General features: G+C 47.9%; 1 protein-coding gene across 8 annotated transcripts in view; it reads right to left on the minus strand.

Moving 5' to 3' along the window:
- The window catches only part of ARSG (arylsulfatase G), a 120,896-nt gene that overhangs the window by 73,987 nt on the left and 31,510 nt on the right, over positions 1–15,399 (minus strand). Inside the window, exon 1 of one of the 8 annotated variants that reach the window (XM_082604512.1) lies at positions 14,676–15,180. The exons of the other annotated variants lie outside the window; for them this stretch is intronic. The gene's annotated coding sequence lies outside the window, so the exon portion shown is untranslated. Of the gene's footprint in view, positions 1–14,675; positions 15,181–15,399 lie in introns of those variants that run through there. 8 annotated transcript variants of the gene reach the window in all.

Here is a 15,399-nt window from a genome sequence, read left to right on the forward strand (position 1 = left end):
TAATTTTTAATAAGAAAATCTTAAGACATGCTCAACCAGTGCTTCTCACATTTAGATGTACATATAAATCAGCTGGAGATTTTATTAAAATGTAGATTCAGTAGGTGAGGCTGGGACCTGGGGTCTGTATTTCTAACGTAGCCTTTAGATTACATTTTGAGTAGCAAGATGCTTAGTTAAAAATATCCAGATTCTGGTCTGAGAAGAAAACTAACGTAACTGGAGGTGATTAACCTAACTGATACTTAACCTAACTAGAGACCTAACTAGAGATGATTCAGCTTCAATGGAAAAACACAAAACAATAAATCAGGCTGAGTTCTGAAAGACAGAAATGGAAGGTTATGCTTTCAACTGCAGGATGCAAATGGAAACACAGAATAAATAAAACCATATTACCCCTAGTTCACTTAAAAGCCCTAAACTGACTAGGTTAGTAAGGAGACACAGACTTGAAATTCTGGATCAGATTTTAAAACCTCCGTGGAACACCCAACCCGTTAAAGGAGAACCAAGTTTTAATATATAAAGATGCGGGACTTCCCTGGTGGTACAGTGGTTAAGACTCCGCACTCTCAATGCAGGGGGCCCAGGTTCAATCCCCAGTCAGGGATCTAGATCCCACATGCATGCTGCAACTAAGAGTTTGCATGCCACAACTAAGGAGCCCGCCTGCCACAACTAAGACACAGCACAACCAAATAAGTAAATAAACAAATGAACAGTTGCTTTCTTCAAAAAATAACAGTAATACTAATATATAAAGGCGCTAGTAGGGCTGGGGTTATGACAGATGCCATTTCCAGTTGTGTATCCCTGCCCTTGAGGAAGGAATGCACAGCCGACCAAGCCGGCCAGCCAACCCAGATGGACGGGAGTGGTTGGAGGTATGTAAGTTCTGGAAGATCCAGATAAACTCAAAAGGATAAGCAGCTATGCACTTAATCAAAATAAAAGGAATTCCGAGTCAACAGTCATGGTCATCTGGAGGGCAATGAATCAATTTTTCAGCAACGCACATTCTTCTGTTTTCCAAAAGGAAAGTTATTATTTCAAACTCAATTAGATTCAACTGGTATTTGTTGATCTTGAGGCCCCAAAGACTTCTCCCTTTCTAGAAGAAAGAGGCTTTGCACAAGCAGGGTGCCTAACAAACACTTGTTGACCTGCCTTATTCTACTGGCTTCTGACCATGAGCAACAGTTGCAGGAAGCTTTTCTTCCTAAAGCTACTTAGCTTGGAACACTAGAGCGGCTTCATTCTTCACCCATAATCCATTTCAGAATGACCCAACACAAAACGCCCCAGGGGGGGAGAAAAAAAACCACTTAAGAAGGAAGTTAAAATTAAGGTGGGAACATAAGTAAACAGATTGTTTTTCTTAAGAATTCTGTGGATAAAACATTCCTCTGAGGTTTTCAAAGAGAATCATTAATACTTAAAATTTTTATGGCATGGAAATAAGCTAATTTAGCCAGTACACCATTGCCCTAGCCTTCACGCCCACACCTCCAGGGAGACATTTAATCCTTTCCCCACTTATTGTTTTTAACTAAAGGGAAAAAGCAAGTCAGACATTCAAAGAATGGACTTCAAGCCACGGACCTTGATTAAGATCCAAGCTGACATTATGGAAAACAGTATGGAGGTTCCTCAAATTAAAAATAGACCAACCATATGATCCAGCCATCCCACTTCTGGGTATATACCCAAAGGAAATGAAATTAATCTCTTGAAGAGTTACTGGCACCCCCATGTTTATTGTACCATTATTCACAATAGCCCAAGTATCCAGCAATGGGTGAATAGGTCAAGAAAATGTGCTGTGTACAGTGTACACACATAATGGAATTATTGGGCCTTAAAAAAGAAGGAAATTCTTCTCCATTCATAACAACCTGGATGAACCTGGCGGATACTATGTGTGGTGAAACAAGCCAGGCACAGAAAGACAAATACCACATGATCTCACTTACCTGTGGAACCTAAAAAAGTAGAGCTCACAAAAGCAGAGAGGAGAGCGATGGTTGCCAGGGGCTGGGGGGTGGGGGAGATGGAAGGGAGTTTGTCAAAGTACAAACAACCAGTTACGTAGAATCAATCGCTTCTGGGACTTCCCTGGTGGTCCAGTGGCTAAGACTCCGCTTCCAATGCAAGGGGCCCAGGTTCGATCCCTGGTCAGGGAACTAGATCCCACATGCCTGCCACAGCTAAGAGTTCTCGTGCCACAACTAAAGATCCCACATGCCACAACGAATATCTCACACGGGGCAACAAAGATCCCACATGCCGCAACTAAGACCTGACACAGCCAAATAAATAAATAAATATTTTAAAAAAAGAATCAATCACTCTGGGGATATAATGTATAGCATGGTGACTGGATCTAATGTATAGCATGGTGACTAGAGTTCGTAAAACTGTATTACGTAGTTGAAATTTTGCAAAGGAAGTAGATCTTCAATGTTTCCACCACCAAAAAAATGTATAAGGTAACTATGTAAGGTGACGGATGTGTTAAATTAGCTTGACTGTGGTCATCATTTTATAATGTATATGTATATCAAAACAGCACGTTGTATATAATTTTTATTTGTCGATCCTACTTCAATAAAGCTGGGTCGTTGTGCTTTTTTTTTTTTTTTTTTTAAAGATCCGTGATCTTTTTTAAAGATCTTTTTTTAAAGCCTATTGACTCAGTGTCTTATCTGAGGTTACTTTCTCAAACTTTCTTTACACATCACACTCCCCATCTCAGAAGGGAGAGTGGGGACTTCCCTGGGGGTCCAGTGGTTAAGAATCTGCCTTCCAATGCAGGGGACACGGGTTCGATCCCTGGTCGGGGAACTAAGATCCCACAAGCCGCGGGGCAACTAGGCCCATGTGCCACAACTAGAGAGCCCACGTGCTGCAACTAAGACCCGACACAACCAAAGAAATAAAAGAAGGGAGAGTGGACACAGGCAAGGAGCACTCCTGGGGGCTTAGGAAGAAGGGGGAGCATTTGACAAATAAAGCCTTCACCTCTCCTTCCACTGGGCTGGAAGGTAATCAACCACCTTACTCAACACACACCCCCAAGGAAGGCCCATCTGAGCTGACTGGGACAGGTGTTGCTGAGCACGAGCACCAACCCTGCCCGTGTCCTCAGGAACTCTGGTTGCCAATCAGCTTTGCGATGGTCTGTGCTCTCTTCCACGACCCCGCTGTAAAGCAAGGCCGCTGGGCCTGCTGACGTCTGGCCTCCCTTTGGGTTCCAGGCCTGCTCATGGGGAAGGGTACTCATCACGGAAACGACTCACAGGCGGGCTGTGGGCCTTGGAAAGGAGGAGCTGCCCTGAAGATGTGCTCTGCAGGCTGCACACCCGGGCCGGCTGCCCATCACCTGACCCTGGCTCCCCGTGGGCCCCCCCGTGGCCAAGCAGCCCGCAAGAGCGCCTTGCAAACAGCTGAAGCAACAAGACAGTCGGGCAGACCTTTCTGGCAGAGGGCTCTGTTGGTTTTCCCAAGACAAAGCTTCGGATGAGCTGAGGCCAAGAAAGACAAAGGCGCAGAGGGAGTGTGATCTCTGGTTGCAGAGTTCTGTGGTTTCACCCGCCCAGTCGGACCACGGTCACTGGGGGCGCTGGCTGCAGCCAGGAGTCACGCGGGGGTCCCAGGGCACCAGCTGCCCACGTCTGTCGGAAATGATCCGCCCCCTCCAACCCCGTGCCTTCAGTCATCCATCCAGCGAACGGGGACCGAGGCACAGGTCTCGATCTGGGCGCTGTGCGTTCAGCAGTGAATAACACACAGAACCCACTGCCCTCCTGCCACTTACCTGCTGGGGGGAGGAGGGGAAGACGTGGATCCAGGAAACGCATCAGGGAGAAAATCACCCCAGGAAGGGGACGGGGGAGAGCGAGCCAGTGAGCAGGTGCGAGTTAAGGAAGAAGGTCAGGGACCACCTCACTGAGAAGGGGATCTTTCTAGGTGGATCCAGGAGAGGAGGGGAGGAAGCTCGGCAGCTCCGGGAGGTTCAGTCGGGAAGGGACGCCGCGGGCAGAGAACCCAGCAGGGCGCAGGGCTGGGGCACGTGAGGGCAGCTGAGAAGCCGCAGGAGAAGCCTCGGAGTGAGGAAGGGCGAGGATTAGTGGGAATCGGCAGGAAGACAGCCTCTCCTGAGCCAGAGGATTCGAGCAAGAGCAGCAAGCTCTGACTTTCAACGTAACAGAATCCCTCTGGCTGCTCTACTGAGAGATTAGGAGTCCATTGCCGCAGTCCAGGTGAGTCCAGGTGAGCCCAGGTGAGTCCAGGTGAGAGATGGTGCTGGAGTGAGGCATGCCAAGTGCCCAGGGCGCAAAACTTAAGGAGGTGGCGCTCCAGCTCAGGTGCCCTCACCGTAAGTGCAGCCCTGATGGTGAGCACCTCCTTAAATTTCACCTCGCCCTCATCCAAACCCAAGGGCAGAGGAAAATCCAGTTACCTTGGTGGCCAATATCAGCTGGTCATTTAACATCTATGTGTAATAAACATCCTCAAGGCCCCTCCCCTTTGCCTCTAGACCCCAACATGTCAGTTTGGGGCTGGCCCAACTCGGAAAGATTTCTTAGAGCATATGTGCGGGGCCGCAGTTTTAGCTCAACAGAGGATGGAAAGGAAATCTTTTTTCTGTCATCTTTTTTTCTTTTCATTTTATTGAGATATCTTTGACGTACAGCACCTGTGTAAGTCTAACGCATGCAGCATAATGACTTGACATACATATATTGTGAAATGATGACCACAGTAAATTTAATTACCATCCATCATCTCATATAAATACAAGAAAGTGAGAGGCAGAGAGAGAGAGAGAGAGAGAAGAAAAACAAATGCTTTTTTCCTGTAGTGAGAACTTTGAGAATCTACTCTCCTAACAACTTGCAAATACTCCACACGGCAGGTTCACTATAGTCATCCTGTTGTACGTTACATCCCCCAACTCATTTATCTTCTAACTGGAGCAAAAGAAGTCTTTGAATACCTCCATCCAAACTGGGAGAGCAATTCCACTTAGATAATTTAAAAAACAATTTTAAGCTTGAAGACCTATAGCCACACCCTGTTGGGAATATCAACCTCTGTGACCCCAGGGATGCCAGGAAACTCATCCACAGGAACAGATGACATCCTGCCTGGCTTTAGGCTGGAACCACTTGTTGGGACTGTCCCAGAAGTAAGCTGTGGCAGGAGCCAACTTGGGAGAGCAGAGGTGACATCACACCACACATCTAAAACTCAGTAGCCCTGCAGAAATTATATCTGGGTCCTTGAACACAGGTCAGAAAAACAGAGAGAGCAGATGGGTCTCTGAATAACATCCTTCCTACAAAACTCCATCCTCTACTTGAGAAGAAAAATCATGAGGGGTGGGATCCACTGAAAAGGGCTTACAGTCAATTACCTGAAATCCACTCCCTTAAGAGCCTGTTTGCCAAATGTTTAAGGACTTTTTACAAAGCGGTGTTTATTATTACTTATTAAACTTTTTGTTATGAAAGTTGTCAAAATACAGAAGTTGAGAAACTCACACATACCTCCCCAACATCTAGATTCAACAATTATCAACACAGGGCCAGTCTGGTTTTACCTGTCTCCCCTCCTACTTGTCTTTCCCTCATCCTCCACTTATACTGGATTATTTGGAAACAAATCTCAGATATCATGCAACTTCATCAACAAACATTTCTATGTAGCTCTCTAAATTATAAGAATTATTTTAAAACATAATCACAGGGACTTCCCTGGTGGTCCAGTGGGTAAGACTTTGCCTTCCAATGCAGGGGGTGCAGGTTCGACCCCTGGTCAGGGAGCTAAGATCCCATATGCCTCGCGACCAAAAACCAAGACATAAAGCAGAAGCAATATTGTAACAAATTCAATAAAGGCTTTAAAAAAATCAAAAATTAAAAAATAAAATAAAGTATAATTGCAATTCTAGTAAAGCCCCCTTTTTAAAAACAAACAGTCATTTGTTAGTATCATCAAAAATCCGATTGGGGCTTCTCTGGTGGCACAGTGGTTTAAGAATCTGCCTGTCAATGCAGGGGACAGGTGTTCGAGCCCTGGTCCGGGAAGATGCCACATGCCGCGGAGCAACTAAGCCCGTGCGCCACAACTACTGAGCCTGCGCCCTAGAGCCTGCGAGCCACAACTACTGAAGCCCGCGTGCCTAGAGCCCGTGCTCCGCAACAAGAGAAGCCACCACAAGGAGAAGCCCGTGCACCACAATGAAGAGTAGCCCCTGCTCACCGCAACTAGAGAAAGCCCGCACACAGCAACAAAGACCCAACGCAGCCAAAAATAAATAAATAAATAAATTTGTAAAAAAAGAAAAAGAAGACTGATCAGGCTTCATGTGTCAAAGCTTCATTTCTTCCTATGTCACTTTTGCATGAGAAGAGGGGAAAGTTTCTCTTAAATGCTACCTACTGTCTTTTCTATTTTTGCAGATTTATCCTTTCCCCAGATCTGTTGCACCTCTACAAAGAAATATGTTAGATTCCATTATGGACTGAATGCTGGTGTCCTTTCAAAATTCTTATGTTGGAGCCTTACCCCTCAGTAGGATAGTATTTGGAGATGGGCCTTTGGGAGATAATCAGGGTTAGAGGTCATTGAGGGGGCAGCCCTCACGATGGGATTAGTGCTCTTATTTGAAGAGACAGGGGAGAGCTTTCTCTCTCTCTCTCTCTCTCTCTCTCTCTCTCAGATGGAGACACAGCAAGAAGGCAGCTGTGAGAAAGCCGGGAAGAGAGTCCTCCCCAAGAACCAAATCAGCCGGCATCTTGATCTTAGACTTCCCAGCCTCCAGAACTGTGAGAAACAAAGTTCTGAGTGTAAGCCCCCAGTCTGTGGTATTTTGCTATGGCAGCCCAAGCCTGCTAAGAGAGATTCGAGCTAAGTTTGTTTTTTTTTAAATAAATTTATTTATTTGTTTGTTTATGTTCGGCTGCGTTGGGTGTTCGTTGCTGTGCGTGGGCTTTCTCTAGTTGCGGCGAGCGGGGGCTACTCTTGGTTGCGGTGCGCGGGCTTCTCATTGTGGTGGCTTCTCTTGTTGCGGAGCACAGGCCCTAGGTGTGCGGGCTTCGGTAGTTGTGGCACACAGGCTCAGCAGTTGTGGCGCACGGGCTTAGTTGCTCCACTGCATATGGGATCTTCCGGGACCAGGGCTCGAACCTGTGTCCCTTGCACTGGTGGGCGGATTCTTAACCACTGCGCCACAGGGAAGTCCTTGAGCTAAGTTTTATCTGAGAACCTCTGAGGCTGAAGCAGGGGCAGAAGTAAGGATAAGACCAAAACTTGGGGGGAAAAAATGCTTAATTCAGGGAATTCCCTGGCAGTCCAGCGGTCCAGTGGTTAGGACTCTGTGCTCTCATTGCCATGGGCCAGGGTTCGATCCTTAGTTGGGGAACTAAGATCCCCCAAGCCATGCGGTCTGGCCAAAAAAAAAAAAAAAGCTCAATTCAGTGAAGTAGTTACTTGGCAAATCTGCTTTTTGGAGAATTGGCTTTGGGGATGTGATGGCCTGTCTGCAGAAAAATATGTGTCCAGGATTCAGAAGAGTCATTTCCTAGCTGTGTGACTTTGGATAGGTTATGGAATTTCTCTGGGCCTCAGTTTCCCCACTTACCTGAAAAACAGAGCCATAGAAAAGTTCCTCTACCCCAAACCCAACATGAGGATGAAATAACCCCACAGGAGTGCCTGCTCCCAATAAGTGCTCAGAGATATGGACTATTATTCTCCCCTCTCTCAACTGGCTTGAGGATAAAGAGATAACAAACAGGGCTTCCCTGGTGGTGCAGTGGTTGAGAGTCTGCCTGCCGATGCAGGGCACACGGGTTCGTGCCCCGGTCCGGGAGGATCCCGCATGCCGTGGAGCGGCTGGGCCTGTGAGCCATGGCCGCTGAGCCTGCGTGTCCGGAGCCTGTGCTCCGCAACGGAAGAGGCCACAACAGTGAGACACCCGCGTACCGCAAAAAAAAAAAAAGAGAGAGATAACATGAGAATACTCTGAAAAAGTACCATGCAAAGCCAAAGCGTTACTACAATTAATATTAAACAAAACTATTCCGAGTATAGATGGTGAAACCAGACTCCCTCCAGCTATTGGCTGACTCTTTGTCATAACTGTCTGTCAGCATTCTTGGCTGTTGGATTCTGAACCCAGAAAAGGTAAAAGATACAAACACTATGGTTACAATAAGGCCAAAGGGAAAGTGAAGAGTCATCCTGATTTGCATGATTTTCAAAGCTCCAAACTGTAGTTCCTGGTCACACAATCCCATGGTTGTCGGTGCTGTTTTGGGAAAACCTGAGCTGGTCCTTCTGTCCCGGGCAGACTCTGGTGACACCTAGCATGGTCCTTGGAGTACGCTGCCTACCAGCAAATCTGGTTTTGGACAACGTAACAGTACAAGGTCAAGATGTAGAGGGGCTGTGAGGGAAATCGTCCTTTGCTGATGATGCCAATTCAAAGTGGGAATTACGTAATACCATTTGCAGCCACATGGATGGACCTAGAGATTGTCATACTGTGTGAAGTAAGCCAGACAGAGAGAGACAAATACCACATGATATCGCTTATATGTGAAATCTAAAAAAAAAAAAAGAGTACAAATGAACTTACCTATAACACAGAAACAGAGTCACACATGTAGAAAACAAACTTATGGTTACCAGGGTAACAGGGGAAGGGATAAATTGGGAGATTGGGATTGACATATACACACTACTATATATAAAATAGATAACTAATAAGGACCTACTGTACGGCACAGGGAACTCTACTCAATACTCTGTAACGGCCTATATGGGAAAAGAATCCGAAAAAGAACAGATATATGTACATGTATAACAGATTCACTTTGCTGTACATCTGAAACTAACACAACATTGTAAATCAACTATACTCCCATAAAAATTTTTTAAAAAAGAAAGTGGGAATGACATTTTAATATCAGAAACACCCAAAAGGATTATCTGTCCACGACACCGAGCTAACTGCTCCAACAAGAAAACACCACAACTCTAAGATGTGAATTCCATGAGGGCAGGGATGTCTACCTGTTTCACACACTGCATAATCTGGTTACCCAACCCAGGAAGTGTTCAACCCATGTTTGCCAAATGAGTGCATCTGACCTGAACCACTACGGCCGACCCTCCGTTCCACCCTGAAAACTCAGCTTCATCTCATCACTTCCCTAAATTCAGATGACCTTTCTCAGTTCCCCTGCCTCTGAGATTCCCACTTGCAAAAGCGCCCTTGTTGAGATGCTGCTTTAGGTGACAATCACATATGTGTCTTCTATTCTAAACTAGAGAGTAAACACTTTGAGAGTACGGACCACATCCTCCGAGGTGTGGTTTTGTGGCCTGGGAAACTACTGCATTCACCAGTGCGCATGAGTGGGCTGTATGAGCAGAGGCTGTCCGGATAGAGCAGCAATGGACGTGGGATGGAAGGACGGATGGATGTTCCCTGTACCCAGCCCCGCCCCGGAGCCCTACTAAGCATTTGAGCTCAACACAGAGGCCAGAGCCCTCCACCGGCCACAGCAGGGCAGGGTCCCTCCTTGCCTCAAACCCTAACACAGTCCTGGAGCATCCTTCTAGCTTCTTTGCCTCATCCCGCTAGCCACCTGGAAATGCATGGATGCACTGCTCTGACAGGGTTAAAATAGAAGCTCAACAGTGTGTACTGCTCCAGGGAGCAGCTGAACAGGCTGTGCATGTTTAGACAAGATGGGGAAAGCTAGCATCTCCCTTTAGGCAAGAAACGTAGCAGGAGAGCAGGTTTTCATTCCTTGGACTTTGAGGAACATGATGGGTGGGACTTCAACAATTATCCAAAGGAAGCCTGATTTGGTGGGGACAAAACCCAGTGGTCCCACACCCAGCACTTTCCAAAACTTCATGACTCACAACCGTGCCATAAGAGTCTAATATGACATGTATTTGTTCCTGAAAGCAATATGATTAAAATTACTTGGTTCCGAGAATTTTAATTTTTGTTTTGTTCTGTTTTTAGGATTTTTGCAACAGGCTTGAGATCATTTATAGAAGCCTCCTCAAGGCCATTGTTCTCTCATTTTTTTTCTTTATAAGCAGTGAGAAGATGACAAAACTACAGGAGCAGTGAACAATGAAGACAAAAAAGGACAAATATCAGTGTTAACATCCAAGTAAAAGTTACTCCAGAGTGAACGCAATGCACGCAGTGATACATCAACACTGCCCACAATGGTAACCAGGCGTGAGAGAATTCAGATCACCAGAGGCCCCTGGTACCCTGGGTGGCGAGGTGACCTCCCTGTCCCCAAATCCAGCATACTCTCCCCCGCCACCACCTTCCTCTCATTCTCTTCAACCTTCACCTCTCCGCCTTGCCAGTGCTTGCAAGAACTTTCCTACCCATTCTAGGCCCACCGAGCTCCATCTTCCTCAACGCCCCCAGCCTCTTACACAGGTTAATTCGGTTAACCTAGCAACACAGCACTAAGCTCCCCACACAACTACCCTCTGAGGGAGGTATTATTATTATCATCCCCTTTTCATGGATGAGCAGACTGAGGTAGAGAGAGGTTAATTCGCCCAAGGTGACACAGCTACCAGGGCAGACCTGGGATTCCAAGTCGGGCCTTGGAGTCCATGTTCACATGCATCTTAACATTTATAGCATCTTCCACCAAACCTCTCAATTACACAGCCCCCTCCCTTGTCTTTCACAGTCCACTATGGTGACTCTTGGGTTTGTTTTCTCTCTCCAGGGAGAACTTATCCGGGAGGGCAGGGAACCACATCTTTCTTGTCCTCATACTAATATGGATCCTCCTCATTGGCCTGCAAATGTTTCTGCTTGGGTTATCCTCTAAAAGAATCTGGAAAAACAAAAAAACTCTTCTGTATTAACTCAAGCTGCCATAGCAAAATACCATAGACTGGGTGGCTTCAACAATAGGAATGTATTTTCTCCTGGTTCTGGTGGCCAGAAGTCTGAGATCAGGGTGCTGGCATGGTCAGGTGCTAGTGAGGGCTCCCTTCCTGGCTTGTAGATGGCTGTCTTCTCACTGTACCTTCACATGGCCTTTCCTCAGTGTGTGCTCACAGAGACAGACACAGAGAGACAGAGAGATTTCTCTCTCTTCCTCTTCTTATAAGGGCACAAATTCCATCATATGGGCCCCACCCTCATGACCTGTCTAACCCTAATTCCTCCCAAAGGCCCCAACTCCAGATACTGTCACATTGAGGGGGGGGGCGGAGGGGGAGGGGCTTCAACATCTGAATGGTGAGGGGCACATTCAGCCCCTAAAACCCTCACACAGGGTTAAGTTACCTTCATTGCTTCATCACAATTCTAAATAGCTGCAAAAGTTATCACTTCAATTGTATCCATAAATGTTGACTTTTATAACAAAACTATTAAACCACGCTTTTCAAAGTATCCAATGTCATATAAACACCAGAGGAATTGCAGGATCTTAGTTCCCCCACCAGGGATTGAATCCAGGCCCCAGCAGTGAAAGCGCCGAGTCCTAACCACTGGACCGTCAGGGAATTCCCTCCATCATTCATTCAAAAATTACTTGAGAAGAGTTCTCATTAGGTTGGAAATTTTCTATCATCTCTCTCTCTTTTTTTCAAAACTGTATTTCCATTCTATCTCAATATACTAGACCTTTATGTTCAGAAGTAGTGAATTACCTTACCCTGCTTTTCTGGAACACAGACTTTGTGTAGAAATTGAAATTTAATTGCTTATGCTTTGCTCCAAGTGTAGAAAAAAAAATCCCTTCTGGATCGAGCCACTATCATTACTACTGTAAGTAATTGTTTATAATCAAACAACATATATTATAAATTTTGACAAATTATTATTAAGCACAAGGTAACTTTCTTGGCAATGCATCTTTAACAAGATGCACTTGGGAGATGGGACATATTGACTTGAAGAAAGGAGCTTTCCCTGACATAATATTTTGATCTTCCCCCCAGAGGTGTTTACAGCTAGAGCAAGGCACCCTAGTGAGATCTTGGCTCTGGCTAAGTAAGAGAAGGCCCACCAGGCAGGAATAAAGGAACAGCGGGCCTGCCCCATGGTGGGTTCTCAGACAAATCAGCTTCAGGAAAGAGCTGATGTTCTGAAAAGTGATTCCCCCAAAACTGTGCCTCAGAACAGATCTTCCCCTTGGGAAATCTTCAAATTCTCCCCAAAACATGCATTTCTGTTTGAAGGGCCCTGCCTTCCCTCAAACCATCAAATGTCAGGGTTGGGGGAAATCCTGTAAACCTCAAGATAAACCCAGCACCTCCACCTCGAAAGTCAGGATTCCTAGAGGGAAAAGTCTGTGAAGTTCCATGCTGTCCGGAGAAGCAGACATTAAAGTTTTAAAGCGAGAGTTTGAGTTCATCGAATACTCATGGTAAGACAGGCACGTGGTGCAGAGACAGGGAAGGAGGAGAGTGGGCGGGTGGGCAGGCTGTCCAGGGCTCCCCCTCTTCCTTGGCTGCTCTGAAGACCCAGCCCTTAAAAGCAGGCTTATACTTCCCTGAGCTCCAGACAAGATTCCTTTCAGTCTACTTACCCCAAGTTGAAGTTCTCACGGGCTGGTAAATGCAGGGAGCTTATTTGCAAGCCAGGGTCATATCTGCCTAGCAACCCAACATGAAGACTAGAAGGACTCCGAATGTCCACAGAGACCTGGCAGGCCAAGTCTGCACAAAGGAATCTGTTCTCATGTAAATGAGCCAAAACAGGAGGGCTAGAAAAGAGAAGGCAGTGGGGACAGCTCTCGGGAGCCAATGCACTTCCAGAGATGTTGTGGGACTTTCTAAAGGCATCATTATAGCCTTGCCCCCTGTAAACGAAGGGCACTAGGGGCTCTGCCGCCACTTGGGTTGCGACAGACACAACAGAAGAGGCTAAGAGGGGCGCTGAACCCTGAACTTAATTTCCTGATTTTTCTGGTTCTGTACTCCAGATTCTAAAGGTCCTTTTGTTCGTATTTAGAACTAAACAGAGTTAGTTTTGTTTTTCTTTTTTTTGGCGGGGGGGGGGGGAAGGTAATTGATTAGCATGGTAATGCAGTGCTTTCCCTCCTTTGCTTTCCCTGGAAGAGACAGAAAAAGAGGGGTTTTCACTAGGATTCAGGGAACAAGGTGAAGCCAGCCTCTAATCATGGTGGGCAAATGTCACTGGTTTGTGGCTGGCAAGACTGGACAGAGGTTGGGTTTCCAGATACCTTGCTGTTATCCGAACGCAGGTGGTAAATGTCATACTTGGAAGAGCTCTCAGTTGCAAAAAGAGCCAGTGTGTCTAAACCTTGGGGAAAATCCCTTCCGTGCTCTGTGCCTCAACTTTTCTCATCTGTAAAACGGAGATGAGTGTCAACTGTAGAAAGTTGCTGATGGGCTTAAAATTAGATCACATGAACCGCACCTAATACAGGGAACAAAGCAAAAATGCAAAAAAAGAATACTAATAGGTATAATTAATAAAATAGCATTACATTTTTATTGTTATATTATCATTAGTCATGCTTCTCCAACAGCTAGTCATCTCACCTGGTCACACACTCAGATGTGACTTTCCCAAACGTTCATTCACCCCTAGGGCTTTCTGCATTGTCTAATTTTTGAAACCAAGAAGCTGAAGCACCAAGATCTTTGGTGACTCGCTTGGAGTCACTCAGCTATAGTTAATGAGCTGCACCCCTAGGTTCCTAAGCAGGTCTCAGTACAGTATGTGTTGTGTCATGTTAAATATGACATTTCCACACTCAGAGCAGGGACAGGTCCCAAGGCACTGTAAGATCCTAAACATCGAAGATTATATTTCCAGGCATTCCTATTTTAGCATCAAGTGCTTTCATGCCGGTCGTTAAAGTCACATTCTAAATTTCATAACGTGTGGAGTCCTGGAAGAACAGCTCGAAAAACGACCACGTGCAGGATGTGTGCTGCAGTCAGCTGTTGGACTTGGAAAGCCACAAACAGCAGTAACAAAAAGAGCTACTGGCTAGTGAGGGCGTACCATACATAACGCCAGTCGCTGTGATCTGTCCTTCACCGGCATCATCAATTAAATCCTTTGATTCTGGGAATATCATGATTGTCCCCATTTTGGAGATTTGGAAGTTCATGCTCCAGGAAGTTAGGCTACTCGGGCAAGGTTGCAAAGCTCATCAGTGGCCCCCGGCTGTACTGTCCCGGTCGTAAGCAGGCTCTCTGCGCCCACACACCTGCTCCCCTAACCCACGCCGGAGCTTGTTAACAGCACAAAATGGCACTTAACCCAGTAGACCCGATGCCAAAATCACGGGAGAAATCAGGCAGCGACCGCAAAGGGTTTTTTATTACGATTCAGACCGCCGACTCCTCCCGGTGGAGACCCTCCGTACACGCACCCCCAAAGTAGGCTCTCCCGAGTTTCTCACATCAGAAGCACATTCTCCGAACCCAATGCAGGGAGCGGCTGGCGCCAGAGTCGGCAGGGGGACGCGGAGAATAAGGCATTCTGCTTCCGAGCAGTTCTCAAAGAGGCCCTGGGAACGTGAGGTGGACACCAGGCGGCCGAGTCTGTGCCCCCGCGGGCTCCGAAACGCCTGGGACCCGACACACGGCTTTGTCCCCCGTGACGAGCTCCTTACTGAGGTTCCCGAGCATCATCTGCTGAGCCCCCTGTGACCCTGGGGTCCGGGACACTCCGGGATGAGGGGCACGCACCCCCTCGACGTCCGGGTCCCTCGCCCAGCGGAGCTCCCCGCGAGTTCTGCGGCCTGGCACCTGTGTGGACGTCGCCTCCCGCTTGGCGGGGAGGATGCGCGCGCGCCCCGGGCCGGGGATGCTGACTCAGCCCGGCTGCTCGCCCACATCCCTCGCGCGCAACGCGATGCTGTCGCTTCTGCAGCAAAGGGGGGAAAGCAAAACGCCCCTGGCAGCCGGCCGCGAGCTTCCTGGGGCCCGCACACCCCCCCCCGAAGGGGAACCGCTGGAGTGCGCGAGTTGACGAAATCGGGGAAAGCGGGCACGAGAGGAGGAACTCGGGGTCCGCGGCGCCGCGCGCGCAGCTCACACCCGAACTGGAAGGAACCTGTTCTGCCCGGGGCGGGCGCGGAGCCGCCGCAGCCGGGAGCCCAAGCCCTCCGGGCGCGGGCGGGGCCGGCGGGAAGGGAGGCGGCCCGGGGACCCCGCACGTCCGGTCGGACGTGTCCGCAGAGTGGGTGCCGGCGCGCTCCGCTTACAGTGCGGCCGAGCGCCGGGGTCCGGTCGGGCCAGGCGCGCCAGGATGCGCGGGGCCGGGGCGGGTGGGGGGCGGCCCCGCGGGACCCCACGGCCGGTCTGGGGTCTGGCACGGCGAGGCCGTTACCTTCC

Source organism: Mesoplodon mirus (assembly GCF_964341445.2).
Source record: "Mesoplodon mirus genome assembly, chromosome: 18".
Classification (NCBI taxonomy): Eukaryota; Metazoa; Chordata; class Mammalia; order Artiodactyla; family Ziphiidae; genus Mesoplodon; species Mesoplodon mirus.